General features: G+C 48.2%; 50 non-coding genes across 50 annotated transcripts; all 50 read left to right on the top strand.

The window, feature by feature from the left end:
• Positions 1-263: 263 nt before the first annotated feature.
• LOC140590493 (5S ribosomal RNA) lies at positions 264-382 on the top strand. Its single transcript, XR_011991325.1, has one exon. It is a non-coding gene; the product is annotated as a 5S ribosomal RNA (ribosomal RNA).
• A 297-nt stretch (positions 383-679) lies between these two features.
• On the top strand, positions 680-798 carry LOC140590492 (5S ribosomal RNA). The gene has a single exon (XR_011991324.1). It is a non-coding gene; the product is annotated as a 5S ribosomal RNA (ribosomal RNA).
• A 297-nt stretch (positions 799-1095) lies between these two features.
• Positions 1096-1214, top strand: LOC140590491 (5S ribosomal RNA). Its single transcript, XR_011991323.1, has one exon. It is a non-coding gene; the product is annotated as a 5S ribosomal RNA (ribosomal RNA).
• Positions 1215-1511: 297 nt separating this feature from the next.
• Positions 1512-1630, top strand: LOC140589897 (5S ribosomal RNA). The gene has a single exon (XR_011991076.1). It is a non-coding gene; the product is annotated as a 5S ribosomal RNA (ribosomal RNA).
• Positions 1631-1927: 297 nt separating this feature from the next.
• LOC140590490 (5S ribosomal RNA) lies at positions 1928-2046 on the top strand. The gene has a single exon (XR_011991322.1). It is a non-coding gene; the product is annotated as a 5S ribosomal RNA (ribosomal RNA).
• Positions 2047-2340: 294 nt separating this feature from the next.
• On the top strand, positions 2341-2459 carry LOC140589358 (5S ribosomal RNA). The gene has a single exon (XR_011990537.1). It is a non-coding gene; the product is annotated as a 5S ribosomal RNA (ribosomal RNA).
• Positions 2460-2756: 297 nt separating this feature from the next.
• LOC140589727 (5S ribosomal RNA) lies at positions 2757-2876 on the top strand. The gene has a single exon (XR_011990906.1). It is a non-coding gene; the product is annotated as a 5S ribosomal RNA (ribosomal RNA).
• Positions 2877-3173: 297 nt separating this feature from the next.
• On the top strand, positions 3174-3293 carry LOC140589726 (5S ribosomal RNA). The gene has a single exon (XR_011990905.1). It is a non-coding gene; the product is annotated as a 5S ribosomal RNA (ribosomal RNA).
• A 297-nt stretch (positions 3294-3590) lies between these two features.
• Positions 3591-3709, top strand: LOC140590489 (5S ribosomal RNA). The gene has a single exon (XR_011991321.1). It is a non-coding gene; the product is annotated as a 5S ribosomal RNA (ribosomal RNA).
• Positions 3710-4006: 297 nt separating this feature from the next.
• Positions 4007-4125, top strand: LOC140589357 (5S ribosomal RNA). The gene has a single exon (XR_011990536.1). It is a non-coding gene; the product is annotated as a 5S ribosomal RNA (ribosomal RNA).
• A 297-nt stretch (positions 4126-4422) lies between these two features.
• Positions 4423-4542, top strand: LOC140589725 (5S ribosomal RNA). The gene has a single exon (XR_011990904.1). It is a non-coding gene; the product is annotated as a 5S ribosomal RNA (ribosomal RNA).
• A 297-nt stretch (positions 4543-4839) lies between these two features.
• LOC140589461 (5S ribosomal RNA) lies at positions 4840-4958 on the top strand. The gene has a single exon (XR_011990640.1). It is a non-coding gene; the product is annotated as a 5S ribosomal RNA (ribosomal RNA).
• Positions 4959-5255: 297 nt separating this feature from the next.
• On the top strand, positions 5256-5374 carry LOC140590488 (5S ribosomal RNA). The gene has a single exon (XR_011991320.1). It is a non-coding gene; the product is annotated as a 5S ribosomal RNA (ribosomal RNA).
• A 297-nt stretch (positions 5375-5671) lies between these two features.
• On the top strand, positions 5672-5790 carry LOC140589811 (5S ribosomal RNA). The gene has a single exon (XR_011990990.1). It is a non-coding gene; the product is annotated as a 5S ribosomal RNA (ribosomal RNA).
• Positions 5791-6081: 291 nt separating this feature from the next.
• Positions 6082-6200, top strand: LOC140589809 (5S ribosomal RNA). The gene has a single exon (XR_011990988.1). It is a non-coding gene; the product is annotated as a 5S ribosomal RNA (ribosomal RNA).
• Positions 6201-6497: 297 nt separating this feature from the next.
• LOC140589924 (5S ribosomal RNA) lies at positions 6498-6616 on the top strand. Its single transcript, XR_011991103.1, has one exon. It is a non-coding gene; the product is annotated as a 5S ribosomal RNA (ribosomal RNA).
• A 297-nt stretch (positions 6617-6913) lies between these two features.
• On the top strand, positions 6914-7032 carry LOC140590610 (5S ribosomal RNA). Its single transcript, XR_011991441.1, has one exon. It is a non-coding gene; the product is annotated as a 5S ribosomal RNA (ribosomal RNA).
• Positions 7033-7329: 297 nt separating this feature from the next.
• On the top strand, positions 7330-7448 carry LOC140590486 (5S ribosomal RNA). The gene has a single exon (XR_011991318.1). It is a non-coding gene; the product is annotated as a 5S ribosomal RNA (ribosomal RNA).
• Positions 7449-7745: 297 nt separating this feature from the next.
• On the top strand, positions 7746-7864 carry LOC140590485 (5S ribosomal RNA). The gene has a single exon (XR_011991317.1). It is a non-coding gene; the product is annotated as a 5S ribosomal RNA (ribosomal RNA).
• Positions 7865-8161: 297 nt separating this feature from the next.
• On the top strand, positions 8162-8280 carry LOC140590484 (5S ribosomal RNA). The gene has a single exon (XR_011991316.1). It is a non-coding gene; the product is annotated as a 5S ribosomal RNA (ribosomal RNA).
• A 297-nt stretch (positions 8281-8577) lies between these two features.
• LOC140590483 (5S ribosomal RNA) lies at positions 8578-8696 on the top strand. Its single transcript, XR_011991315.1, has one exon. It is a non-coding gene; the product is annotated as a 5S ribosomal RNA (ribosomal RNA).
• Positions 8697-8993: 297 nt separating this feature from the next.
• LOC140590482 (5S ribosomal RNA) lies at positions 8994-9112 on the top strand. The gene has a single exon (XR_011991314.1). It is a non-coding gene; the product is annotated as a 5S ribosomal RNA (ribosomal RNA).
• Positions 9113-9409: 297 nt separating this feature from the next.
• LOC140590481 (5S ribosomal RNA) lies at positions 9410-9528 on the top strand. The gene has a single exon (XR_011991313.1). It is a non-coding gene; the product is annotated as a 5S ribosomal RNA (ribosomal RNA).
• Positions 9529-9825: 297 nt separating this feature from the next.
• Positions 9826-9944, top strand: LOC140590480 (5S ribosomal RNA). Its single transcript, XR_011991312.1, has one exon. It is a non-coding gene; the product is annotated as a 5S ribosomal RNA (ribosomal RNA).
• A 297-nt stretch (positions 9945-10241) lies between these two features.
• LOC140590479 (5S ribosomal RNA) lies at positions 10242-10360 on the top strand. Its single transcript, XR_011991311.1, has one exon. It is a non-coding gene; the product is annotated as a 5S ribosomal RNA (ribosomal RNA).
• A 297-nt stretch (positions 10361-10657) lies between these two features.
• LOC140589808 (5S ribosomal RNA) lies at positions 10658-10776 on the top strand. Its single transcript, XR_011990987.1, has one exon. It is a non-coding gene; the product is annotated as a 5S ribosomal RNA (ribosomal RNA).
• Positions 10777-11067: 291 nt separating this feature from the next.
• LOC140589807 (5S ribosomal RNA) lies at positions 11068-11186 on the top strand. Its single transcript, XR_011990986.1, has one exon. It is a non-coding gene; the product is annotated as a 5S ribosomal RNA (ribosomal RNA).
• Positions 11187-11483: 297 nt separating this feature from the next.
• LOC140589923 (5S ribosomal RNA) lies at positions 11484-11602 on the top strand. The gene has a single exon (XR_011991102.1). It is a non-coding gene; the product is annotated as a 5S ribosomal RNA (ribosomal RNA).
• A 297-nt stretch (positions 11603-11899) lies between these two features.
• LOC140590599 (5S ribosomal RNA) lies at positions 11900-12018 on the top strand. Its single transcript, XR_011991430.1, has one exon. It is a non-coding gene; the product is annotated as a 5S ribosomal RNA (ribosomal RNA).
• A 297-nt stretch (positions 12019-12315) lies between these two features.
• On the top strand, positions 12316-12434 carry LOC140590478 (5S ribosomal RNA). Its single transcript, XR_011991310.1, has one exon. It is a non-coding gene; the product is annotated as a 5S ribosomal RNA (ribosomal RNA).
• Positions 12435-12731: 297 nt separating this feature from the next.
• LOC140590477 (5S ribosomal RNA) lies at positions 12732-12850 on the top strand. Its single transcript, XR_011991309.1, has one exon. It is a non-coding gene; the product is annotated as a 5S ribosomal RNA (ribosomal RNA).
• A 297-nt stretch (positions 12851-13147) lies between these two features.
• Positions 13148-13266, top strand: LOC140590475 (5S ribosomal RNA). Its single transcript, XR_011991307.1, has one exon. It is a non-coding gene; the product is annotated as a 5S ribosomal RNA (ribosomal RNA).
• A 297-nt stretch (positions 13267-13563) lies between these two features.
• Positions 13564-13682, top strand: LOC140590474 (5S ribosomal RNA). The gene has a single exon (XR_011991306.1). It is a non-coding gene; the product is annotated as a 5S ribosomal RNA (ribosomal RNA).
• A 297-nt stretch (positions 13683-13979) lies between these two features.
• Positions 13980-14098, top strand: LOC140590473 (5S ribosomal RNA). Its single transcript, XR_011991305.1, has one exon. It is a non-coding gene; the product is annotated as a 5S ribosomal RNA (ribosomal RNA).
• A 297-nt stretch (positions 14099-14395) lies between these two features.
• On the top strand, positions 14396-14514 carry LOC140590472 (5S ribosomal RNA). Its single transcript, XR_011991304.1, has one exon. It is a non-coding gene; the product is annotated as a 5S ribosomal RNA (ribosomal RNA).
• A 297-nt stretch (positions 14515-14811) lies between these two features.
• LOC140590471 (5S ribosomal RNA) lies at positions 14812-14930 on the top strand. The gene has a single exon (XR_011991303.1). It is a non-coding gene; the product is annotated as a 5S ribosomal RNA (ribosomal RNA).
• A 297-nt stretch (positions 14931-15227) lies between these two features.
• Positions 15228-15346, top strand: LOC140590470 (5S ribosomal RNA). The gene has a single exon (XR_011991302.1). It is a non-coding gene; the product is annotated as a 5S ribosomal RNA (ribosomal RNA).
• Positions 15347-15643: 297 nt separating this feature from the next.
• LOC140590469 (5S ribosomal RNA) lies at positions 15644-15762 on the top strand. The gene has a single exon (XR_011991301.1). It is a non-coding gene; the product is annotated as a 5S ribosomal RNA (ribosomal RNA).
• Positions 15763-16059: 297 nt separating this feature from the next.
• Positions 16060-16178, top strand: LOC140590468 (5S ribosomal RNA). The gene has a single exon (XR_011991300.1). It is a non-coding gene; the product is annotated as a 5S ribosomal RNA (ribosomal RNA).
• Positions 16179-16475: 297 nt separating this feature from the next.
• On the top strand, positions 16476-16594 carry LOC140590467 (5S ribosomal RNA). Its single transcript, XR_011991299.1, has one exon. It is a non-coding gene; the product is annotated as a 5S ribosomal RNA (ribosomal RNA).
• Positions 16595-16891: 297 nt separating this feature from the next.
• Positions 16892-17010, top strand: LOC140590466 (5S ribosomal RNA). The gene has a single exon (XR_011991298.1). It is a non-coding gene; the product is annotated as a 5S ribosomal RNA (ribosomal RNA).
• A 297-nt stretch (positions 17011-17307) lies between these two features.
• LOC140590464 (5S ribosomal RNA) lies at positions 17308-17426 on the top strand. The gene has a single exon (XR_011991296.1). It is a non-coding gene; the product is annotated as a 5S ribosomal RNA (ribosomal RNA).
• A 297-nt stretch (positions 17427-17723) lies between these two features.
• On the top strand, positions 17724-17842 carry LOC140590463 (5S ribosomal RNA). Its single transcript, XR_011991295.1, has one exon. It is a non-coding gene; the product is annotated as a 5S ribosomal RNA (ribosomal RNA).
• A 297-nt stretch (positions 17843-18139) lies between these two features.
• Positions 18140-18258, top strand: LOC140590462 (5S ribosomal RNA). Its single transcript, XR_011991294.1, has one exon. It is a non-coding gene; the product is annotated as a 5S ribosomal RNA (ribosomal RNA).
• A 297-nt stretch (positions 18259-18555) lies between these two features.
• On the top strand, positions 18556-18674 carry LOC140589705 (5S ribosomal RNA). Its single transcript, XR_011990884.1, has one exon. It is a non-coding gene; the product is annotated as a 5S ribosomal RNA (ribosomal RNA).
• Positions 18675-18971: 297 nt separating this feature from the next.
• Positions 18972-19090, top strand: LOC140589505 (5S ribosomal RNA). The gene has a single exon (XR_011990684.1). It is a non-coding gene; the product is annotated as a 5S ribosomal RNA (ribosomal RNA).
• Positions 19091-19387: 297 nt separating this feature from the next.
• On the top strand, positions 19388-19506 carry LOC140590461 (5S ribosomal RNA). Its single transcript, XR_011991293.1, has one exon. It is a non-coding gene; the product is annotated as a 5S ribosomal RNA (ribosomal RNA).
• A 297-nt stretch (positions 19507-19803) lies between these two features.
• Positions 19804-19922, top strand: LOC140590460 (5S ribosomal RNA). Its single transcript, XR_011991292.1, has one exon. It is a non-coding gene; the product is annotated as a 5S ribosomal RNA (ribosomal RNA).
• Positions 19923-20219: 297 nt separating this feature from the next.
• Positions 20220-20338, top strand: LOC140590026 (5S ribosomal RNA). Its single transcript, XR_011991205.1, has one exon. It is a non-coding gene; the product is annotated as a 5S ribosomal RNA (ribosomal RNA).
• A 297-nt stretch (positions 20339-20635) lies between these two features.
• LOC140590459 (5S ribosomal RNA) lies at positions 20636-20754 on the top strand. Its single transcript, XR_011991291.1, has one exon. It is a non-coding gene; the product is annotated as a 5S ribosomal RNA (ribosomal RNA).
• The last annotated feature ends 172 nt before the right edge of the window (positions 20755-20926 follow it).

Below are 20926 nucleotides of genomic sequence, written 5' to 3'. Positions count from 1 at the left end.
GTCTTGCCACGAATGTAAAGATGTCACTACCCTTTCATTTCACAAATTACCTTTATTTGTACAAAGACGGCAGTCCCCGCCCACTTTTGCAGAAAGTACTCGTAGCAATCGTATACAACTCACCGATTTCGTCCTCATTTTAATAACGACTTTCTCAAAGACATCTTGACATCAGTGCCGCATCGACGTCTGCTCTTCTCTCGGTGCGACTCTCAATAAACCCTCAACTGAAAACAAAAGTGCTGATTCTGGCCGCTTCCCTCGCTTACGGCCATACCGTTCCGACTGCGCCCGATCTCGTCTGATCTCGGAAGCTAAGCGGGGCCGGGCTTGGTTAGTACTTGGTTGGGAGACTGCCTGGGAATACCAAGTGCCGTAAGCTTTTTCTTAGTTTCACCTTATCCAGAGGTCCCTGCGTCTTGCCACGAATGTAAAGATGTCACTACCCTTTCATTTCACAAATTACCTTTATTTGTACAAAGACGGCAGTCCCCGCCCACTTTTGCAGAAAGTACTCGTAGCAATCGTATACAACTCACCGATTTCTTCCTCATTTTAATAACGACTTTCTCAAAGACATCTTGACATCAATGCCGCATCGACGTCTGCTCTTCTCTCGGTGCGACTCTCAATAAACCCTCAACTGAAAACAAAAGTGCTGATTCTGGCCGCTTCCCTTGCTTACGGCCATACCGTTCCGACTGCGCCCGATCTCGTCTGATCTCGGAAGCTAAGCGGGGCCGGGCTTGGTTAGTACTTGGTTGGGAGACTGCCTGGGAATACCAAGTGCCGTAAGCTTTTTCTTAGTTTCACCTTATCCAGAGGGCCCTGCGTCTTGCCACGAATGTAAAGATGTCACTACCCTTTCATTTCACAAATTACCTTTATTTGTACAAAGACGGCAGTCCCCGCCCACTTTTGCAGAAAGTACTCGTAGCAATCGTATACAACTCACCGATTTCTTCCTCATTTTAATAACGACTTTCTCAAAGACATCTTGACATCAGTGCCGCATCGACGTCTGCTCTTCTCTCGGTGCGACTCTCAATAAACCCTCAACTGAAAACAAAAGTGCTGATTCTGGCCGCTTCCCTTGCTTACGGCCATACCGTTCCGACTGCGCCCGATCTCGTCTGATCTCGGAAGCTAAGCGGGGCCGGGCTTGGTTAGTACTTGGTTGGGAGACTGCCTGGGAATACCAAGTGCCGTAAGCTTTTTCTTAGTTTCACCTTATCCAGAGGGCCCTGCGTCTTGCCACGAATGTAAAGATGTCACTACCCTTTCATTTCACAAATTACCTTTATTTGTACAAAGACGGCAGTCCCCGCCCACTTTTGCAGAAAGTACTCGTAGCAATCGTATACAACTCACCGATTTCTTCCTCATTTTAATAACGACTTTCTCAAAGACATCTTGACATCAGTGCCGCATCGACGTCTGCTCTTCTCTCGGTGCGACTCTCAATAAACCCTCAACTGAAAACAAAAGTGCTGATTCTGGCCGCTTCCCTCGCTTACGGCCATACCGTTCCGACTGCGCCCGATCTCGTCTGATCTCGAAAGCTAAGCGGGGCCGGGCTTGCTTAGTACTTGGTTGGGAGACTGCCTGGGAATACCAAGTGCCGTAAGCTTTTTCTTAGTTTCACCTTATCCAGAGGGCCCTGCGTCTTGCCACGAATGTAAAGATGTCACTACCCTTTCATTTCACAAATTACCTTTATTTGTACAAAGACGGCAGTCCCCGCCCACTTTTGCAGAAAGTACTCGTAGCAATCGTATACAACTCACCGCTTTCTTCCTCATTTTAATAACGACTTTCTCAAAGACATCTTGACATCAATGCCGCATCGACGTCTGCTCTTCTCTCGGTGCGACTCTCAATAAACCCTCAACTGAAAACAAAAGTGCTGATTCTGGCCGCTTCCCTCGCTTACGGCCATACCGTTCCGACTGCGCCCGATCTCGTCTGATCTCGGAAGCTAAGCGGGGCCGGGCTTGGTTAGTACTTGGTTGGGAGACTGCCTGGGAATACCAAGTGCCGTAAGCTTTTTCTTAGTTTCACCTTATCCAGAGGGCCCTGCGTCTTGCCACGAATGTAAAGATGTCACTACCCTTTCATTTCACAAATTACCTTTATTTGTAGAACGACAGCAGTCCCCGCCCACTTTTGCAGAAAGTACTCGTAGCAATCGTATACAACTCACCGCTTTCTTCCTCATTTTAATGACTTTCTCAAAGACATCTTGACATCAATGCCGCATCGACGTCTGCTCTTCTCTCGGTGCGACTCTCAATAAACCCTCAACTGAAAACAAAAGGGCTGATTCTGGCCGCTTCCCTCGCTTACGGCCATACCGTTCTGACTGCGCCCGATCTCGTCTGATCTCGGAAGCTAAGCGGGGCCGGGCTTGGTTAGTACTTGGTTGGGAGACTGCCTGGGAATACCAAGTGCCGTAAGCTTTTTCTTAATTTCACCTTATCCAGAGGGCCCTGCGTCTTGCCACGAATGTAAAGATGTCACTACCCTTTCATTTCACAAATTACCTTTATTTGTACAAAGACGGCAGTCCCCGCCCACTTTTGCAGAAAGTACTCGTAGCAATCGTATACAACTCACCGATTTCTTCCTCATTTTAATAACGACTTTCTCAAAGACATCTTGACATCAATGCCGCATCGACGTCTGCTCTTCTCTCGGTGCGACTCTCAAGAAACCCTCAACTGAAAACAAAAGTGCTGATTCTGGCCGCTTCCCTCGCTTACGGCCATACCATTTCCGACTGCGCCCGATCTCGTCTGATCTCGGAAGCTAAGCGGGGCCGGGCTTGGTTAGTACTTGGTTGGGAGACTGCCTGGGAATACCAAGTGCCGTAAGCTTTTTCTTAGTTTCACCTTATCCAGAGGGCCCTGCGTCTTGCCACGAATGTAAAGATGTCACTACCCTTTCATTTCACAAATTACCTTTATTTGTACAAAGACGGCAGTCCCCGCCCACTTTTGCAGAAAGTACTCGTAGCAATCGTATACAACTCACCGATTTCTTCCTCATTTTAATAACGACTTTCTCAAAGACATCTTGACATCAATGCCGCATCGATGTCTGCTCTTCTCTCGGTGCGACTCTCAAGAAACCCTCAACTGAAAACAAAAGTGCTGATTCTGGCCGCTTCCCTCGCTTACGGCCATACCATTTCCGACTGCGCCCGATCTCGTCTGATCTCGGAAGCTAAGCGGGGCCGGGCTTGGTTAGTACTTGGTTGGGAGACTGCCTGGGAATACCAAGTGCCGTAAGCTTTTTCTTAGTTTCACCTTATCCAGAGGGCCCTGCGTCTTGCCACGAATGTAAAGATGTCACTACCCTTTCATTTCACAAATTACCTTTATTTGTACAAAGACGGCAGTCCCCGCCCACTTTTGCAGAAAGTACTCGTAGCAATCGTATACAACTCACCGATTTCTTCCTCATTTTAATAACGACTTTCTCAAAGACATCTTGACATCAATGCCGCATCGACGTCTGCTCTTCTCTCGGTGCGACTCTCAATAAACCCTCAACTGAAAACAAAAGTGCTGATTCTGGCCGCTTCCCTTGCTTACGGCCATACCGTTCCGACTGCGCCCGATCTCGTCTGATCTCGGAAGCTAAGCGGGGCCGGGCTTGGTTAGTACTTGGTTGGGAGACTGCCTGGGAATACCAAGTGCCGTAAGCTTTTTCTTAGTTTCACCTTATCCAGAGGGCCCTGCGTCTTGCCACGAATGTAAACATGTCACTACCCTTTCATTTCACAAATTACCTTTATTTGTAGAACGACAGCAGTCCCCGCCCACTTTTGCAGAAAGTACTCGTAGCAATCGTATACAACTCACCACTTTCTTCCTCATTTTAATAACGACTTTCTCAAAGACATCTTGACATCAATGCCGCATCGACGTCTGCTCTTCTCTCGGTGCGACTCTCAATAAACCCTCAACTGAAAACAAAAGGGCTGATTCTGGCCGCTTCCCTCGCTTACGGCCATACCGTTCTGACTGCGCCCGATCTCGTCTGATCTCGGAAGCTAAGCGGGGCCGGGCTTGGTTAGTACTTGGTTGGGAGACTGCCTGGGAATACCAAGTGCCGTAAGCTTTTTCTTAATTTCACCTTATCCAGAGGGCCCTGCGTCTTGCCACGAATGTAAAGATGTCACTACCCTTTCATTTCACAAATTACCTTTATTTGTACAAAGATGGCAGTCCCCGCCCACTTTTGCAGAAAGTACTCGTAGCAATCGTATACAACTCACCGATTTCTTCCTCATTTTAATAACGACTTTCTCAAAGACATCTTGACATCAATGCCGCATCGACGTCTGCTCTTCTCTCGGTGCGACTCTCAAGAAACCCTCAACTGAAAACAAAAGTGCTGATTCTGGCCGCTTCCCTCGCTTACGGCCATACCATTTCCGACTGCGCCCGATCTCGTCTGATCTCGGAAGCTAAGCGGGGCCGGGCTTGGTTAGTACTTGGTTGGGAGACTGCCTGGGAATACCAAGTGCCGTAAGCTTTTTCTTAGTTTCACCTTATCCAGAGGGCCCTGCGTCTTGCCACGAATGTAAAGATGTCACTACCCTTTCATTTCACAAATTACCTTTATTTGTACAAAGACGGCAGTCCCCGCCCACTTTTGCAGAAAGTACTCGTAGCAATCGTATACAACTCACCGATTTCTTCCTCATTTTAATAACGACTTTCTCAAAGACATCTTGACATCAATGCCGCATCGACGTCTGCTCTTCTCTCGGTGCGACTCTCAATAAACCCTCAACTGAAAACAAAAGTGCTGATTCTGGCCGCTTCCCTCGCTTACGGCCATACCGTTCCGACTGCGCCCGATCTCGTCTGATCTCGGAAGCTAAGCGGGACCGGGCTTGGTTAGTACTTGGTTGGGAGACTGCCTGGAAATACCAAGTGCCGTAAGCTTTTTCTTAGTTTCACCTTATCCAGAGGGCCCTGCGTCTTGCCACGAATGTAAAGATGTCACTACCCTTTCATTTCACAAATTACCTTTATTTGTACAAAGACGGCAGTCCCCGCCCACTTTTGCAGAAAGTTCTCGTAGCAATCGTATACAACTCACCGATTTCTTCCTCATTTTAATAACGACTTTCTCAAAGACATCTTGACATCAATGCCGCATCGACGTCTGCTCTTCTCTCGGTGCGACTCTCAATAAACCCTCAACTGAAAACAAAAGTGCTGATTCTGGCCGCTTCCCTCGCTTACGGCCATACCGTTCCGACTGCGCCCGATCTCGTCTGATCTCGGAAGCTAAGCGGGGCCGGGCTTGGTTAGTACTTGGTTGGGAGACTGCCTGGGAATACCAAGTGCCGTAAGCTTTTTCTTAGTTTCACCTTATCCAGAGGGCCCTGCGTCTTGCCACGAATGTAAACATGTCACTACCCTTTCATTTCACAAATTACCTTTATTTGTACAAAGACGGCAGTCCCCGCCCACTTTTGCAGAAAGTACTCGTAGCAATCGTATACAACTCACCGATTTCTTCCTCATTTTAATAACGACTTTCTCAAAGACATCTTGACATCAATGCCGCATCGACGTCTGCTCTTCTCTCGGTGCGACTCTCAATAAACCCTCAACTGAAAACAAAAGTGCTGATTCTGGCCGTTTCCCTCGCTTACGGCCATACCGTTCCGACTGCGCCCGATCTCGTCTGATCTCGGAAGCTAAGCGGGGCCGGGCTTGGTTAGTACTTGGTTGGGAGACTGCCTGGGATTACCAAGTGCCGTAAGCTTTTTCTTACTTTCACTTTATCCAGAGGGCCCTGCGTCTTGCCACGAATTGAAAGATGTCACTCCCCTTTCATTTCACAAATTACCTTTATTTGTACAAGGACGGTAGCCCACTTTTGCAGAAAGTACTCGTAGCAATCGCATACAACTCACCGCTTTCTTCCTCACTTTAATAACGACTTTCTCAAAGACATCTTGACATCAATGCCGCATCGACGTCTGCTCTTCTCTCGGTGCGACTCTCAATAAACCCTCAACTGAAAACAAAAGGGTTGATTCTGGCCGCTTCCCTCGCTTACGGCCATACCGTTCCGACTGCGCCCGATCTCGTCTGATCTCGGAAGCTAAGCGGGGCCGGGCTTGGTTAGTACTTGGTTGGGAGACTGCCTGGGATTACCAAGTGCCGTAAGCTTTTTCTTAGTTTCACTTTATCCAGAGGGCCCTGCGTCTTGCCACGAATGTAAAGATGTCACTACCCTTTCATTTCACAAATTACCTTTATTTGTAGAACGACAGCAGTCCCCGCCCACTTTTGCAGAAAGTACTCGTAGCAATCGTATACAACTCACCGATTTCTTCCTCATTTTAATAACGACTTTCTCAAAGACATCTTGACATCAATGCCGCATCGACGTCTGCTCTTCTCTCGGTGCGACTCTCAATAAACCCTCAACTGAAAACAAAAGTGCTGATTCTGGCCGCTTCCCTCGCTTACGGCCATACCGTTCCGACTGCGCCCGATCTCGTCTTATCTCGGAAGCTAAGCGGGGCCGGGCTTGGTTAGTACTTGGTTGGGAGACTGCCTGGGAATACCAAGTGCCGTAAGCTTTTTCTTAGTTTCACCTTATCCAGAGGGCCCTGCGTCTTGCCACGAATGTAAAGATGTCACTACCCTTTCATTTCACAAATTACCTTTATTTGTACAAAGACGGCAGTCCCCGCCCACTTTTGCAGAAAGTACTCGTAGCAATCGTATACAACTCACCGATTTCTTCCTCATTTTAATAACGACTTTCTCAAAGACATCTTGACATCAATGCCGCATCGACGTCTGCTCTTCTCTCGGTGCGACTCTCAATAAACCCTCAACTGAAAACAAAAGTGCTGATTCTGGCCGCTTCCCTCGCTTACGGCCATACCGTTCCGACTGCGCCCGATCTCGTCTGATCTCGGAAGCTAAGCGGGGCCGGGCTTGGTTAGTACTTGGTTGGGAGACTGCCTGGGAAGACCAAGTGCCGTAAGCTTTTTCTTAGTTTCACCTTATCCAGAGGGCCCTGCGTCTTGCCACGAATGTAAAGATGTCACTACCCTTTCATTTCACAAATTACCTTTATTTGTACAAAGACGGCAGTCCCCGCCCACTTTTGCAGAAAGTACTCGTAGCAATCGTATACAACTCACCGCTTTCTTCCTCATTTTAATAACGACTTTCTCAAAGACATCTTGACATCAATGCCGCATCGACGTCTGCTCTTCTCTCGGTGCGACTCTCAATAAACCCTCAACTGAAAACAAAAGTGCTGATTCTGGCCGCTTCCCTCGCTTACGGCCATACCGTTCCGACTGCGCCCGATCTCGTCTGATCTCGGAAGCTAAGCGGGGCCGGGCTTGGTTAGTACTTGGTTGGGAGACTGCCTGGGAATACCAAGTGCCGTAAGCTTTTTCTTAGTTTCACCTTATCCAGAGGGCCCTGCGTCTTGCCACGAATGTAAAGATGTCACTACCCTTTCATTTCACAAATTACCTTTATTTGTACAAAGACGGCAGTCCCCGCCCACTTTTGCAGAAAGTACTCGTAGCAATCGTATACAACTCACCGCTTTCTTCCTCATTTTAATAACGACTTTCTCAAAGACATCTTGACATCAATGCCGCATCGACGTCTGCTCTTCTCTCGGTGCGACTCTCAATAAACCCTCAACTGAAAACAAAAGTGCTGATTCTGGCCGCTTCCCTCGCTTACGGCCATACCGTTCCGACTGCGCCCGATCTCGTCTGATCTCGGAAGCTAAGCGGGGCCGGGCTTGGTTAGTACTTGGTTGGGAGACTGCCTGGGAATACCAAGTGCCGTAAGCTTTTTCTTAGTTTCACCTTATCCAGAGGGCCCTGCGTCTTGCCACGAATGTAAAGATGTCACTACCCTTTCATTTCACAAATTACCTTTATTTGTACAAAGACGGCAGTCCCCGCCCACTTTTGCAGAAAGTACTCGTAGCAATCGTATACAACTCACCGCTTTCTTCCTCATTTTAATAACGACTTTCTCAAAGACATCTTGACATCAATGCCGCATCGACGTCTGCTCTTCTCTCGGTGCGACTCTCAATAAACCCTCAACTGAAAACAAAAGTGCTGATTCTGGCCGCTTCCCTCGCTTACGGCCATACCGTTCCGACTGCGCCCGATCTCGTCTGATCTCGGAAGCTAAGCGGGGCCGGGCTTGGTTAGTACTTGGTTGGGAGACTGCCTGGGAATACCAAGTGCCGTAAGCTTTTTCTTAGTTTCACCTTATCCAGAGGGCCCTGCGTCTTGCCACGAATGTAAAGATGTCACTACCCTTTCATTTCACAAATTACCTTTATTTGTACAAAGACGGCAGTCCCCGCCCACTTTTGCAGAAAGTACTCGTAGCAATCGTATACAACTCACCGATTTCTTCCTCATTTTAATAACGACTTTCTCAAAGACATCTTGACATCAATGCCGCATCGACGTCTGCTCTTCTCTCGGTGCGACTCTCAATAAACCCTCAACTGAAAACAAAAGTGCTGATTCTGGCCGCTTCCCTCGCTTACGGCCATACCGTTCCGACTGCGCCCGATCTCGTCTGATCTCGGAAGCTAAGCGGGGCCGGGCTTGGTTAGTACTTGGTTGGGAGACTGCCTGGGAATACCAAGTGCCGTAAGCTTTTTCTTAGTTTCACCTTATCCAGAGGGCCCTGCGTCTTGCCACGAATGTAAAGATGTCACTACCCTTTCATTTCACAAATTACCTTTATTTGTACAAAGACGGCAGTCCCCGCCCACTTTTGCAGAAAGTACTCGTAGCAATCGTATACAACTCACCGATTTCTTCCTCATTTTAATAACGACTTTCTCAAAGACATCTTGACATCAATGCCGCATCGACGTCTGCTCTTCTCTCGGTGCGACTCTCAATAAACCCTCAACTGAAAACAAAAGTGCTGATTCTGGCCGCTTCCCTCGCTTACGGCCATACCGTTCCGACTGCGCCCGATCTCGTCTGATCTCGGAAGCTAAGCGGGGCCGGGCTTGGTTAGTACTTGGTTGGGAGACTGCCTGGGAATACCAAGTGCCGTAAGCTTTTTCTTAGTTTCACCTTATCCAGAGGGCCCTGCGTCTTGCCACGAATGTAAAGATGTCACTACCCTTTCATTTCACAAATTACCTTTATTTGTACAAAGACGGCAGTCCCCGCCCACTTTTGCAGAAAGTACTCGTAGCAATCGTATACAACTCACCGATTTCTTCCTCATTTTAATAACGACTTTCTCAAAGACATCTTGACATCAATGCCGCATCGACGTCTGCTCTTCTCTCGGTGCGACTCTCAATAAACCCTCAACTGAAAACAAAAGTGCTGATTCTGGCCGCTTCCCTCGCTTACGGCCATACCGTTCCGACTGCGCCCGATCTCGTCTGATCTCGGAAGCTAAGCGGGGCCGGGCTTGGTTAGTACTTGGTTGGGAGACTGCCTGGGAATACCAAGTGCCGTAAGCTTTTTCTTAGTTTCACCTTATCCAGAGGGCCCTGCGTCTTGCCACGAATGTAAAGATGTCACTACCCTTTCATTTCACAAATTACCTTTATTTGTACAAAGACGGCAGTCCCCGCCCACTTTTGCAGAAAGTACTCGTAGCAATCGTATACAACTCACCGATTTCTTCCTCATTTTAATAACGACTTTCTCAAAGACATCTTGACATCAATGCCGCATCGACGTCTGCTCTTCTCTCGGTGCGACTCTCAATAAACCCTCAACTGAAAACAAAAGTGCTGATTCTGGCCGCTTCCCTCGCTTACGGCCATACCGTTCCGACTGCGCCCGATCTCGTCTGATCTCGGAAGCTAAGCGGGGCCGGGCTTGGTTAGTACTTGGTTGGGAGACTGCCTGGGAATACCAAGTGCCGTAAGCTTTTTCTTAGTTTCACCTTATCCAGAGGGCCCTGCGTCTTGCCACGAATGTAAAGATGTCACTACCCTTTCATTTCACAAATTACCTTTATTTGTACAAAGACGGCAGTCCCCGCCCACTTTTGCAGAAAGTACTCGTAGCAATCGTATACAACTCACCGATTTCTTCCTCATTTTAATAACGACTTTCTCAAAGACATCTTGACATCAATGCCGCATCGACGTCTGCTCTTCTCTCGGTGCGACTCTCAATAAACCCTCAACTGAAAACAAAAGTGCTGATTCTGGCCGCTTCCCTCGCTTACGGCCATACCGTTCCGACTGCGCCCGATCTCGTCTGATCTCGGAAGCTAAGCGGGGCCGGGCTTGGTTAGTACTTGGTTGGGAGACTGCCTGGGAATACCAAGTGCCGTAAGCTTTTTCTTAGTTTCACCTTATCCAGAGGGCCCTGCGTCTTGCCACGAATGTAAAGATGTCACTACCCTTTCATTTCACAAATTACCTTTATTTGTACAAAGACGGCAGTCCCCGCCCACTTTTGCAGAAAGTACTCGTAGCAATCGTATACAACTCACCGATTTCTTCCTCATTTTAATAACGACTTTCTCAAAGACATCTTGACATCAATGCCGCATCGACGTCTGCTCTTCTCTCGGTGCGACTCTCAATAAACCCTCAACTGAAAACAAAAGTGCTGATTCTGGCCGTTTCCCTCGCTTACGGCCATACCGTTCCGACTGCGCCCGATCTCGTCTGATCTCGGAAGCTAAGCGGGGCCGGGCTTGGTTAGTACTTGGTTGGGAGACTGCCTGGGATTACCAAGTGCCGTAAGCTTTTTCTTACTTTCACTTTATCCAGAGGGCCCTGCGTCTTGCCACGAATTGAAAGATGTCACTCCCCTTTCATTTCACAAATTACCTTTATTTGTACAAGGACGGTAGCCCACTTTTGCAGAAAGTACTCGTAGCAATCGCATACAACTCACCGCTTTCTTCCTCACTTTAATAACGACTTTCTCAAAGACATCTTGACATCAATGCCGCATCGACGTCTGCTCTTCTCTCGGTGCGACTCTCAATAAACCCTCAACTGAAAACAAAAGGGTTGATTCTGGCCGCTTCCCTCGCTTACGGCCATACCGTTCCGACTGCGCCCGATCTCGTCTGATCTCGGAAGCTAAGCGGGGCCGGGCTTGGTTAGTACTTGGTTGGGAGACTGCCTGGGATTACCAAGTGCCGTAAGCTTTTTCTTAGTTTCACTTTATCCAGAGGGCCCTGCGTCTTGCCACGAATGTAAAGATATCACTACCCTTTCATTTCACAAATTACCTTTATTTGTAGAACGACAGCAGTCCCCGCCCACTTTTGCAGAAAGTACTCGTAGCAATCGTATACAACTCACCGATTTCTTCCTCATTTTAATAACGACTTTCTCAAAGACATCTTGACATCAATGCCGCATCGACGTCTGCTCTTCTCTCGGTGCGACTCTCAATAAACCCTCAACTGAAAACAAAAGTGCTGATTCTGGCCGCTTCCCTCGCTTACGGCCATACCGTTCCGACTGCGCCCGATCTCGTCTTATCTCGGAAGCTAAGCGGGGCCGGGCTTGGTTAGTACTTGGTTGGGAGACTGCCTGGGAATACCAAGTGCCGTAAGCTTTTTCTTAGTTTCACCTTATCCAGAGGGCCCTGCGTCTTGCCACGAATGTAAAGATGTCACTACCCTTTCATTTCACAAATTACCTTTATTTGTACAAAGACGGCAGTCCCCGCCCACTTTTGCAGAAAGTACTCGTAGCAATCGTATACAACTCACCGATTTCTTCCTCATTTTAATAACGACTTTCTCAAAGACATCTTGACATCAATGCCGCATCGACGTCTGCTCTTCTCTCGGTGCGACTCTCAATAAACCCTCAACTGAAAACAAAAGTGCTGATTCTGGCCGCTTCCCTCGCTTACGGCCATACCGTTCCGACTGCGCCCGATCTCGTCTGATCTCGGAAGCTAAGCGGGGCCGGGCTTGGTTAGTACTTGGTTGGGAGACTGCCTGGGAAGACCAAGTGCCGTAAGCTTTTTCTTAGTTTCACCTTATCCAGAGGGCCCTGCGTCTTGCCACGAATGTAAAGATGTCACTACCCTTTCATTTCACAAATTACCTTTATTTGTACAAAGACGGCAGTCCCCGCCCACTTTTGCAGAAAGTACTCGTAGCAATCGTATACAACTCACCGCTTTCTTCCTCATTTTAATAACGACTTTCTCAAAGACATCTTGACATCAATGCCGCATCGACGTCTGCTCTTCTCTCGGTGCGACTCTCAATAAACCCTCAACTGAAAACAAAAGTGCTGATTCTGGCCGCTTCCCTCGCTTACGGCCATACCGTTCCGACTGCGCCCGATCTCGTCTGATCTCGGAAGCTAAGCGGGGCCGGGCTTGGTTAGTACTTGGTTGGGAGACTGCCTGGGAATACCAAGTGCCGTAAGCTTTTTCTTAGTTTCACCTTATCCAGAGGGCCCTGCGTCTTGCCACGAATGTAAAGATGTCACTACCCTTTCATTTCACAAATTACCTTTATTTGTACAAAGACGGCAGTCCCCGCCCACTTTTGCAGAAAGTACTCGTAGCAATCGTATACAACTCACCGATTTCTTCCTCATTTTAATAACGACTTTCTCAAAGACATCTTGACATCAATGCCGCATCGACGTCTGCTCTTCTCTCGGTGCGACTCTCAATAAACCCTCAACTGAAAACAAAAGTGCTGATTCTGGCCGCTTCCCTCGCTTACGGCCATACCGTTCCGACTGCGCCCGATCTCGTCTGATCTCGGAAGCTAAGCGGGGCCGGGCTTGGTTAGTACTTGGTTGGGAGACTGCCTGGGAATACCAAGTGCCGTAAGCTTTTTCTTAGTTTCACCTTATCCAGAGGGCCCTGCGTCTTGCCACGAATGTAAAGATGTCACTACCCTTTCATTTCACAAATTACCTTTATTTGTACAAAGACGGCAGTCCCCGCCCGCTTTTGCAGAAAGTACTCGTAGCAATCGTATACAACTCACCGATTTCTTCCTCATTTTAATAACGACTTTCTCAAAGACATCTTGACATCAATGCCGCATCGACGTCTGCTCTTCTCTCGGTGCGACTCTCAATAAACCCTCAACTGAAAACAAAAGTGCTGATTCTGGCCGCTTCCCTCGCTTACGGCCATACCGTTCCGACTGCGCCCGATCTCGTCTGATCTCGGAAGCTAAGCGGGGCCGGGCTTGGTTAGTACTTGGTTGGGAGACTGCCTGGGAATACCAAGTGCCGTAAGCTTTTTCTTAGTTTCACCTTATCCAGAGGGCCCTGCGTCTTGCCACGAATGTAAAGATGTCACTACCCTTTCATTTCACAAATTACCTTTATTTGTACAAAGACGGCAGTCCCCGCCCACTTTTGCAGAAAGTACTCGTAGCAATCGTATACAACTCACCGATTTCTTCCTCATTTTAATAACGACTTTCTCAAAGACATCTTGACATCAATGCCGCATCGACGTCTGCTCTTCTCTCGGTGCGACTCTCAATAAACCCTCAACTGAAAACAAAAGTGCTGATTCTGGCCGCTTCCCTCGCTTACGGCCATACCGTTCCGACTGCGCCCGATCTCGTCTGATCTCGGAAGCTAAGCGGGGCCGGGCTTGGTTAGTACTTGGTTGGGAGACTGCCTGGGAATACCAAGTGCCGTAAGCTTTTTCTTAGTTTCACCTTATCCAGAGGGCCCTGCGTCTTGCCACGAATGTAAAGATGTCACTACCCTTTCATTTCACAAATTACCTTTATTTGTACAAAGACGGCAGTCCCCGCCCACTTTTGCAGAAAGTACTCGTAGCAATCGTATACAACTCACCGATTTCTTCCTCATTTTAATAACGACTTTCTCAAAGACATCTTGACATCAATGCCGCATCGACGTCTGCTCTTCTCTCGGTGCGACTCTCAATAAACCCTCAACTGAAAACAAAAGTGCTGATTCTGGCCGCTTCCCTCGCTTACGGCCATACCGTTCCGACTGCGCCCGATCTCGTCTGATCTCGGAAGCTAAGCGGGGCCGGGCTTGGTTAGTACTTGGTTGGGAGACTGCCTGGGAATACCAAGTGCCGTAAGCTTTTTCTTAGTTTCACCTTATCCAGAGGGCCCTGCGTCTTGCCACGAATGTAAAGATGTCACTACCCTTTCATTTCACAAATTACCTTTATTTGTACAAAGACGGCAGTCCCCGCCCACTTTTGCAGAAAGTACTCGTAGCAATCGTATACAACTCACCGATTTCTTCCTCATTTTAATAACGACTTTCTCAAAGACATCTTGACATCAATGCCGCATCGACGTCTGCTCTTCTCTCGGTGCGACTCTCAATAAACCCTCAACTGAAAACAAAAGTGCTGATTCTGGCCGCTTCCCTCGCTTACGGCCATACCGTTCCGACTGCGCCCGATCTCGTCTGATCTCGGAAGCTAAGCGGGGCCGGGCTTGGTTAGTACTTGGTTGGGAGACTGCCTGGGAATACCAAGTGCCGTAAGCTTTTTCTTAGTTTCACCTTATCCAGAGGGCCCTGCGTCTTGCCACGAATGTAAAGATGTCACTACCCTTTCATTTCACAAATTACCTTTATTTGTACAAAGACGGCAGTCCCCGCCCACTTTTGCAGAAAGTACTCGTAGCAATCGTATACAACTCACCGATTTCTTCCTCATTTTAATAACGACTTTCTCAAAGACATCTTGACATCAATGCCGCATCGACGTCTGCTCTTCTCTCGGTGCGACTCTCAATAAACCCTCAACTGAAAACAAAAGTGCTGATTCTGGCCGCTTCCCTCGCTTACGGCCATACCGTTCCGACTGCGCCCGATCTCGTCTGATCTCGGAAGCTAAGCGGGGCCGGGCTTGGTTAGTACTTGGTTGGGAGACTGCCTGGGAATACCAAGTGCCGTAAGCTTTTTCTTAGTTTCACCTTATCCAGAGGGCCCTGCGTCTTGCCACGAATGTAAAGATGTCACTACCCTTTCATTTCACAAATTACCTTTATTTGTACAAAGACGGCAGTCCCCGCCCACTTTTGCAGAAAGTACTCGTAGCAATCGTATACAACTCACCGATTTCTTCCTCATTTTAATAACGACTTTCTCAAAGACATCTTGACATCAATGCCGCATCGACGTCTGCTCTTCTCTCGGTGCGACTCTCAATAAACCCTCAACTGAAAACAAAAGTGCTGATTCTGGCCGCTTCCCTCGCTTACGGCCATACCGTTCCGACTGCGCCCGATCTCGTCTGATCTCGGAAGCTAAGCGGGGCCGGGCTTGGTTAGTACTTGGTTGGGAGACTGCCTGGGAATACCAAGTGCCGTAAGCTTTTTCTTAGTTTCACCTTATCCAGAGGGCCCTGCGTCTTGCCACGAATGTAAAGATGTCACTACCCTTTCATTTCACAAATTACCTTTATTTGTACAAAGACGGCAGTCCCCGCCCACTTTTGCAGAAAGTACTCGTAGCAATCGTATACAACTCACCGATTTCTTCCTCATTTTAATAACGACTTTCTCAAAGACATCTTGACATCAATGCCGCATCGACGTCTGCTCTTCTCTCGGTGCGACTCTCAATAAACCCTCAACTGAAAACAAAAGTGCTGATTCTGGCCGCTTCCCTCGCTTACGGCCATACCGTTCCGACTGCGCCCGATCTCGTCTGATCTCGGAAGCTAAGCGGGGCCGGGCTTGGTTAGTACTTGGTTGGGAGACTGCCTGGGAATACCAAGTGCCGTAAGCTTTTTCTTAGTTTCACCTTATCCAGAGGGCCCTGCGTCTTGCCACGAATGTAAAGATGTCACTACCCTTTCATTTCACAAATTACCTTTATTTGTACAAAGACGGCAGTCCCCGCCCACTTTTGCAGAAAGTACTCGTAGCAATCGTATACAACTCACCGATTTCTTCCTCATTTTAATAACGACTTTCTCAAAGACATCTTGACATCAATGCCGCATCGACGTCTGCTCTTCTCTCGGTGCGACTCTCAATAAACCCTCAACTGAAAACAAAAGTGCTGATTCTGGCCGCTTCCCTCGCTTACGGCCATACCGTTCCGACTGCGCCCGATCTCGTCTGATCTCGGAAGCTAAGCGGGGCCGGGCTTGGTTAGTACTTGGTTGGGAGACTGCCTGGGAATACCAAGTGCCGTAAGCTTTTTCTTAGTTTCACCTTATCCAGAGGGCCCTGCGTCTTGCCACGAATGTAAAGATGTCACTACCCTTTCATTTCACAAATTACCTTTATTTGTACAAAGACGGCAGTCCCCGCCCACTTTTGCAGAAAGTACTCGTAGCAATCGTATACAACTCACCGATTTCTTCCTCATTTTAATAACGACTTTCTCAAAGACATCTTGACATCAATGCCGCATCGACGTCTGCTCTTCTCTCGGTGCGACTCTCAATAAACCCTCAACTGAAAACAAAAGTGCTGATTCTGGCCGCTTCCCTCGCTTACGGCCATACCGTTCCGACTGCGCCCGATCTCGTCTGATCTCGGAAGCTAAGCGGGGCCGGGCTTGGTTAGTACTTGGTTGGGAGACTGCCTGGGAATACCAAGTGCCGTAAGCTTTTTCTTAGTTTCACCTTATCCAGAGGGCCCTGCGTCTTGCCACGAATGTAAAGATGTCACTACCCTTTCATTTCACAAATTACCTTTATTTGTACAAAGACGGCAGTCCCCGCCCACTTTTGCAGAAAGTACTCGTAGCAATCGTATACAACTCACCGATTTCTTCCTCATTTTAATAACGACTTTCTCAAAGACATCTTGACATCAATGCCGCATCGACGTCTGCTCTTCTCTCGGTGCGACTCTCAATAAACCCTCAACTGAAAACAAAAGTGCTGATTCTGGCCGCTTCCCTCGCTTACGGCCATACCGTTCCGACTGCGCCCGATCTCGTCTGATCTCGGAAGCTAAGCGGGGCCGGGCTTGGTTAGTACTTGGTTGGGAGACTGCCTGGGAATACCAAGTGCCGTAAGCTTTTTCTTAGTTTCACCTTATCCAGAGGGCCCTGCGTCTTGCCACGAATGTAAAGATGTCACTACCCTTTCATTTCACAAATTACCTTTATTTGTACAAAGACGGCAGTCCCCGCCCACTTTTGCAGAAAGTACTCGTAGCAATCGTATACAACTCACCGATTTCTTCCTCATTTTAATAACGACTTTCTCAAAGACATCTTGACATCAATGCCGCATCGACGTCTGCTCTTCTCTCGGTGCGACTCTCAATAAACCCTCAACTGAAAACAAAAGTGCTGATTCTGGCCGCTTCCCTCGCTTACGGCCATACCGTTCCGACTGCGCCCGATCTCGTCTGATCTCGGAAGCTAAGCGGGGCCGGGCTTGGTTAGTACTTGGTTGGGAGACTGCCTGGGAATACCAAGTGCCGTAAGCTTTTTCTTAGTTTCACCTTATCCAGAGGGCCCTGCGTCTTGCCACGAATGTAAAGATGTCACTACCCTTTCATTTCACAAATTACCTTTATTTGTACAAAGACGGCAGTCCCCGCCCACTTTTGCAGAAAGTACTCGTAGCAATCGTATACAACTCACCGATTTCTTCCTCATTTTAATAACGACTTTCTCAAAGACATCTTGACATCAATGCCGCATCGACGTCTGCTCTTCTCTCGGTGCGACTCTCAATAAACCCTCAACTGAAAACAAAAGTGCTGATTCTGGCCGCTTCCCTCGCTTACGGCCATACCGTTCCGACTGCGCCCGATCTCGTCTGATCTCGGAAGCTAAGCGGGGCCGGGCTTGGTTAGTACTTGGTTGGGAGACTGCCTGGGAATACCAAGTGCCGTAAGCTTTTTCTTAGTTTCACCTTATCCAGAGGGCCCTGCGTCTTGCCACGAATGTAAAGATGTCACTACCCTTTCATTTCACAAATTACCTTTATTTGTACAAAGACGGCAGTCCCCGCCCACTTTTGCAGAAAGTACTCGTAGCAATCGTATACAACTCACCGATTTCTTCCTCATTTTAATAACGACTTTCTCAAAGACATCTTGACATCAATGCCGCATCGACGTCTGCTCTTCTCTCGGTGCGACTCTCAATAAACCCTCAACTGAAAACAAAAGTGCTGATTCTGGCCGCTTCCCTCGCTTACGGCCATACCGTTCCGACTGCGCCCGATCTCGTCTGATCTCGGAAGCTAAGCGGGGCCGGGCTTGGTTAGTACTTGGTTGGGAGACTGCCTGGGAATACCAAGTGCCGTAAGCTTTTTCTTAGTTTCACCTTATCCAGAGGGCCCTGCGTCTTGCCACGAATGTAAAGATGTCACTACCCTTTCATTTCACAAATTACCTTTATTTGTACAAAGACGGCAGTCCCCGCCCACTTTTGCAGAAAGTACTCGTAGCAATCGTATACAACTCACCGATTTCTTCCTCATTTTAATAACGACTTTCTCAAAGACATCTTGACATCAATGCCGCATCGACGTCTGCTCTTCTCTCGGTGCGACTCTCAATAAACCCTCAACTGAAAACAAAAGTGCTGATTCTGGCCGCTTCCCTCGCTTACGGCCATACCGTTCCGACTGCGCCCGATCTCGTCTGATCTCGGAAGCTAAGCGGGGCCGGGCTTGGTTAGTACTTGGTTGGGAGACTGCCTGGGAATACCAAGTGCGGTAAGCTTTTTCTTAGTTTCACCTTATCCAGAGGGCCCTGCGTCTTGCCACGAATGTAAAGATGTCACTACCCTTTCATTTCACAAATTACCTTTATTTGTACAAAGACGGCAGTCCCCGCCCACTTTTGCAGAAAGTACTCGTAGCAATCGTATACAACTCACCGATTTCTTCCTCATTTTAATAACGACTTTCTCAAAGACATCTTGACATCAATGCCGCATCGACGTCTGCTCTTCTCTCGGTGCGACTCTCAATAAACCCTCAACTGAAAACAAAAGTGCTGATTCTGGCCGCTTCCCTCGCTTACGGCCATATCGTTCCGACTGCGCCCGATCTCGTCTGATCTCGGAAGCTAAGCGGGGCCGGGCTTGGTTAGTACTTGGTTGGGAGACTGCCTGGGAATACCAAGTGCCGTAAGCTTTTTCTTAGTTTCACCTTATCCAGAGGGCCCTGCGTCTTGCCACGAATGTAAAGATGTCACTACCCTTTCATTTCACAAATTACCTTTATTTGTACAAAGACGGCAGTCCCCGCCCACTTTTGCAGAAAGTACTCGTAGCAATCGTATACAACTCACCGATTTCTTCCTCATTTTAATAACGACTTTCTCAAAGACATCTTGACATCAATGCCGCATCGACGTCTGCTCTTCTCTCGGTGCGACTCTCAATAAACCCTCAACTGAAAACAAAAGTGCTGATTCTGGCCGCTTCCCTCGCTTACGGCCATACCGTTCCGACTGCGCCCGATCTCGTCTGATCTCGGAAGCTAAGCGGGGCCGGGCTTGGTTAGTACTTGGTTGGGAGACTGCCTGGGAATACCAAGTGCCGTAAGCTTTTTCTTAGTTTCACCTTATCCAGAGGGCCCTGCGTCTTGCCACGAATGTAAAGATGTCACTACCCTTTCATTTCACAAATTACCTTTATTTGTACAAAGACGGCAGTCCCCGCCCACTTTTGCAGAAAGTACTCGTAGCAATCGTATACAACTCACCGATTTCTTCCTCATTTTAATAACGACTTTCTCAAAGACATCTTGACATCAATGCCGCATCGACGTCTGCTCTTCTCTCGGTGCGACTCTCTATAAACCCTCAACTGAAAACAAAAGTGCTGATTCTGGCCGCTTCCCTCGCTTACGGCCATACCGTTCCGACTGCGCCCGATCTCGTCTGATCTCGGAAGCTAAGCGGGGCCGGGCTTGGTTAGTACTTGGTTGGGAGACTGCCTGGGAATACCAAGTGCCGTAAGCTTTTTCTTAGTTTCACCTTATCCAGAGGGCCCTGCGTCTTGCCATGAATGTAAAGATGTCACTACCCTTTCATTTCACAAATTACCTTTATTTGTACAAAGACGGCAGTCCCCGCCCACTTTTGCAGAAAGTACTCGTAGCAATCGTATACAACTCACTGATTTCTTCCTCATTTTAATAACGACTTTCTCAAAGACATCTTGACATCAATGCCGCATCGACGTCTGCTCTTCTCTCGGTGCGACTCTCAATAAACCCTCAACTGAAAACAAAAGTGCTGATTCTGGCCGCTTCCCTCGCTTACGGCCATACCGTTCCGACTGCGCCCGATCTTGTCTGATCTCGGAAGCTAAGCGGGGCCGGGCTTGGTTAGTACTTGGTTGGGAGACTGCCTGGGAATACCAAGTGCGGTAAGCTTTTTCTTAGTTTCACCTTATCCAGAGGGCCCTGCGTCTTGCCACGAATGTAAAGATGTCACTACCCTTTCATTTCACAAATTACCTTTATTTGTACAAAGACGGCAGTCCCCGCCCACTTTTGCAGAAAGTACTCGTAGCAATCGTATACAACTCACCGATTTCTTCCTCATTTTAATAACGACTTTCTCAAAGACATCTTGACATCAATGCCGCATCGACGTCTGCTCTTCTCTCGGTGCGACTCTCAATAAACCCTCAACTGAAAACAAAAGTGCTGATTCTGGCCGCTTCCCTCGCTTACGGCCATACCGTTCCGACTGCGCCCGATCTCGTCTGATCTCGGAAGCTAAGCGGGGCCGGGCTTGGTTAGTACTTGGTTGGGAGACTGCCTGGGAATACCAAGTGCCGTAAGCTTTTTCTTAGTTTCACCTTATCCAGAGGGCCCTGCGTCTTGCCACGAATGTAAAGATGTCACTACCCTTTCATTTCACAAATTACCTTTATTTGTACAAAGACGGCAGTCCCCGCCCACTTTTGCAGAAAGTACTCGTAGCAATCGTATACAACTCACCGATTTCTTCCTCAT

This window comes from Paramormyrops kingsleyae, chromosome 4, assembly GCF_048594095.1.
Source record: "Paramormyrops kingsleyae isolate MSU_618 chromosome 4, PKINGS_0.4, whole genome shotgun sequence".
Classification (NCBI taxonomy): Eukaryota; Metazoa; Chordata; class Actinopteri; order Osteoglossiformes; family Mormyridae; genus Paramormyrops; species Paramormyrops kingsleyae.
Note: the sequence above shows the minus strand (reverse complement) of the source record. Positions and strands in the feature narration are given on the sequence as shown.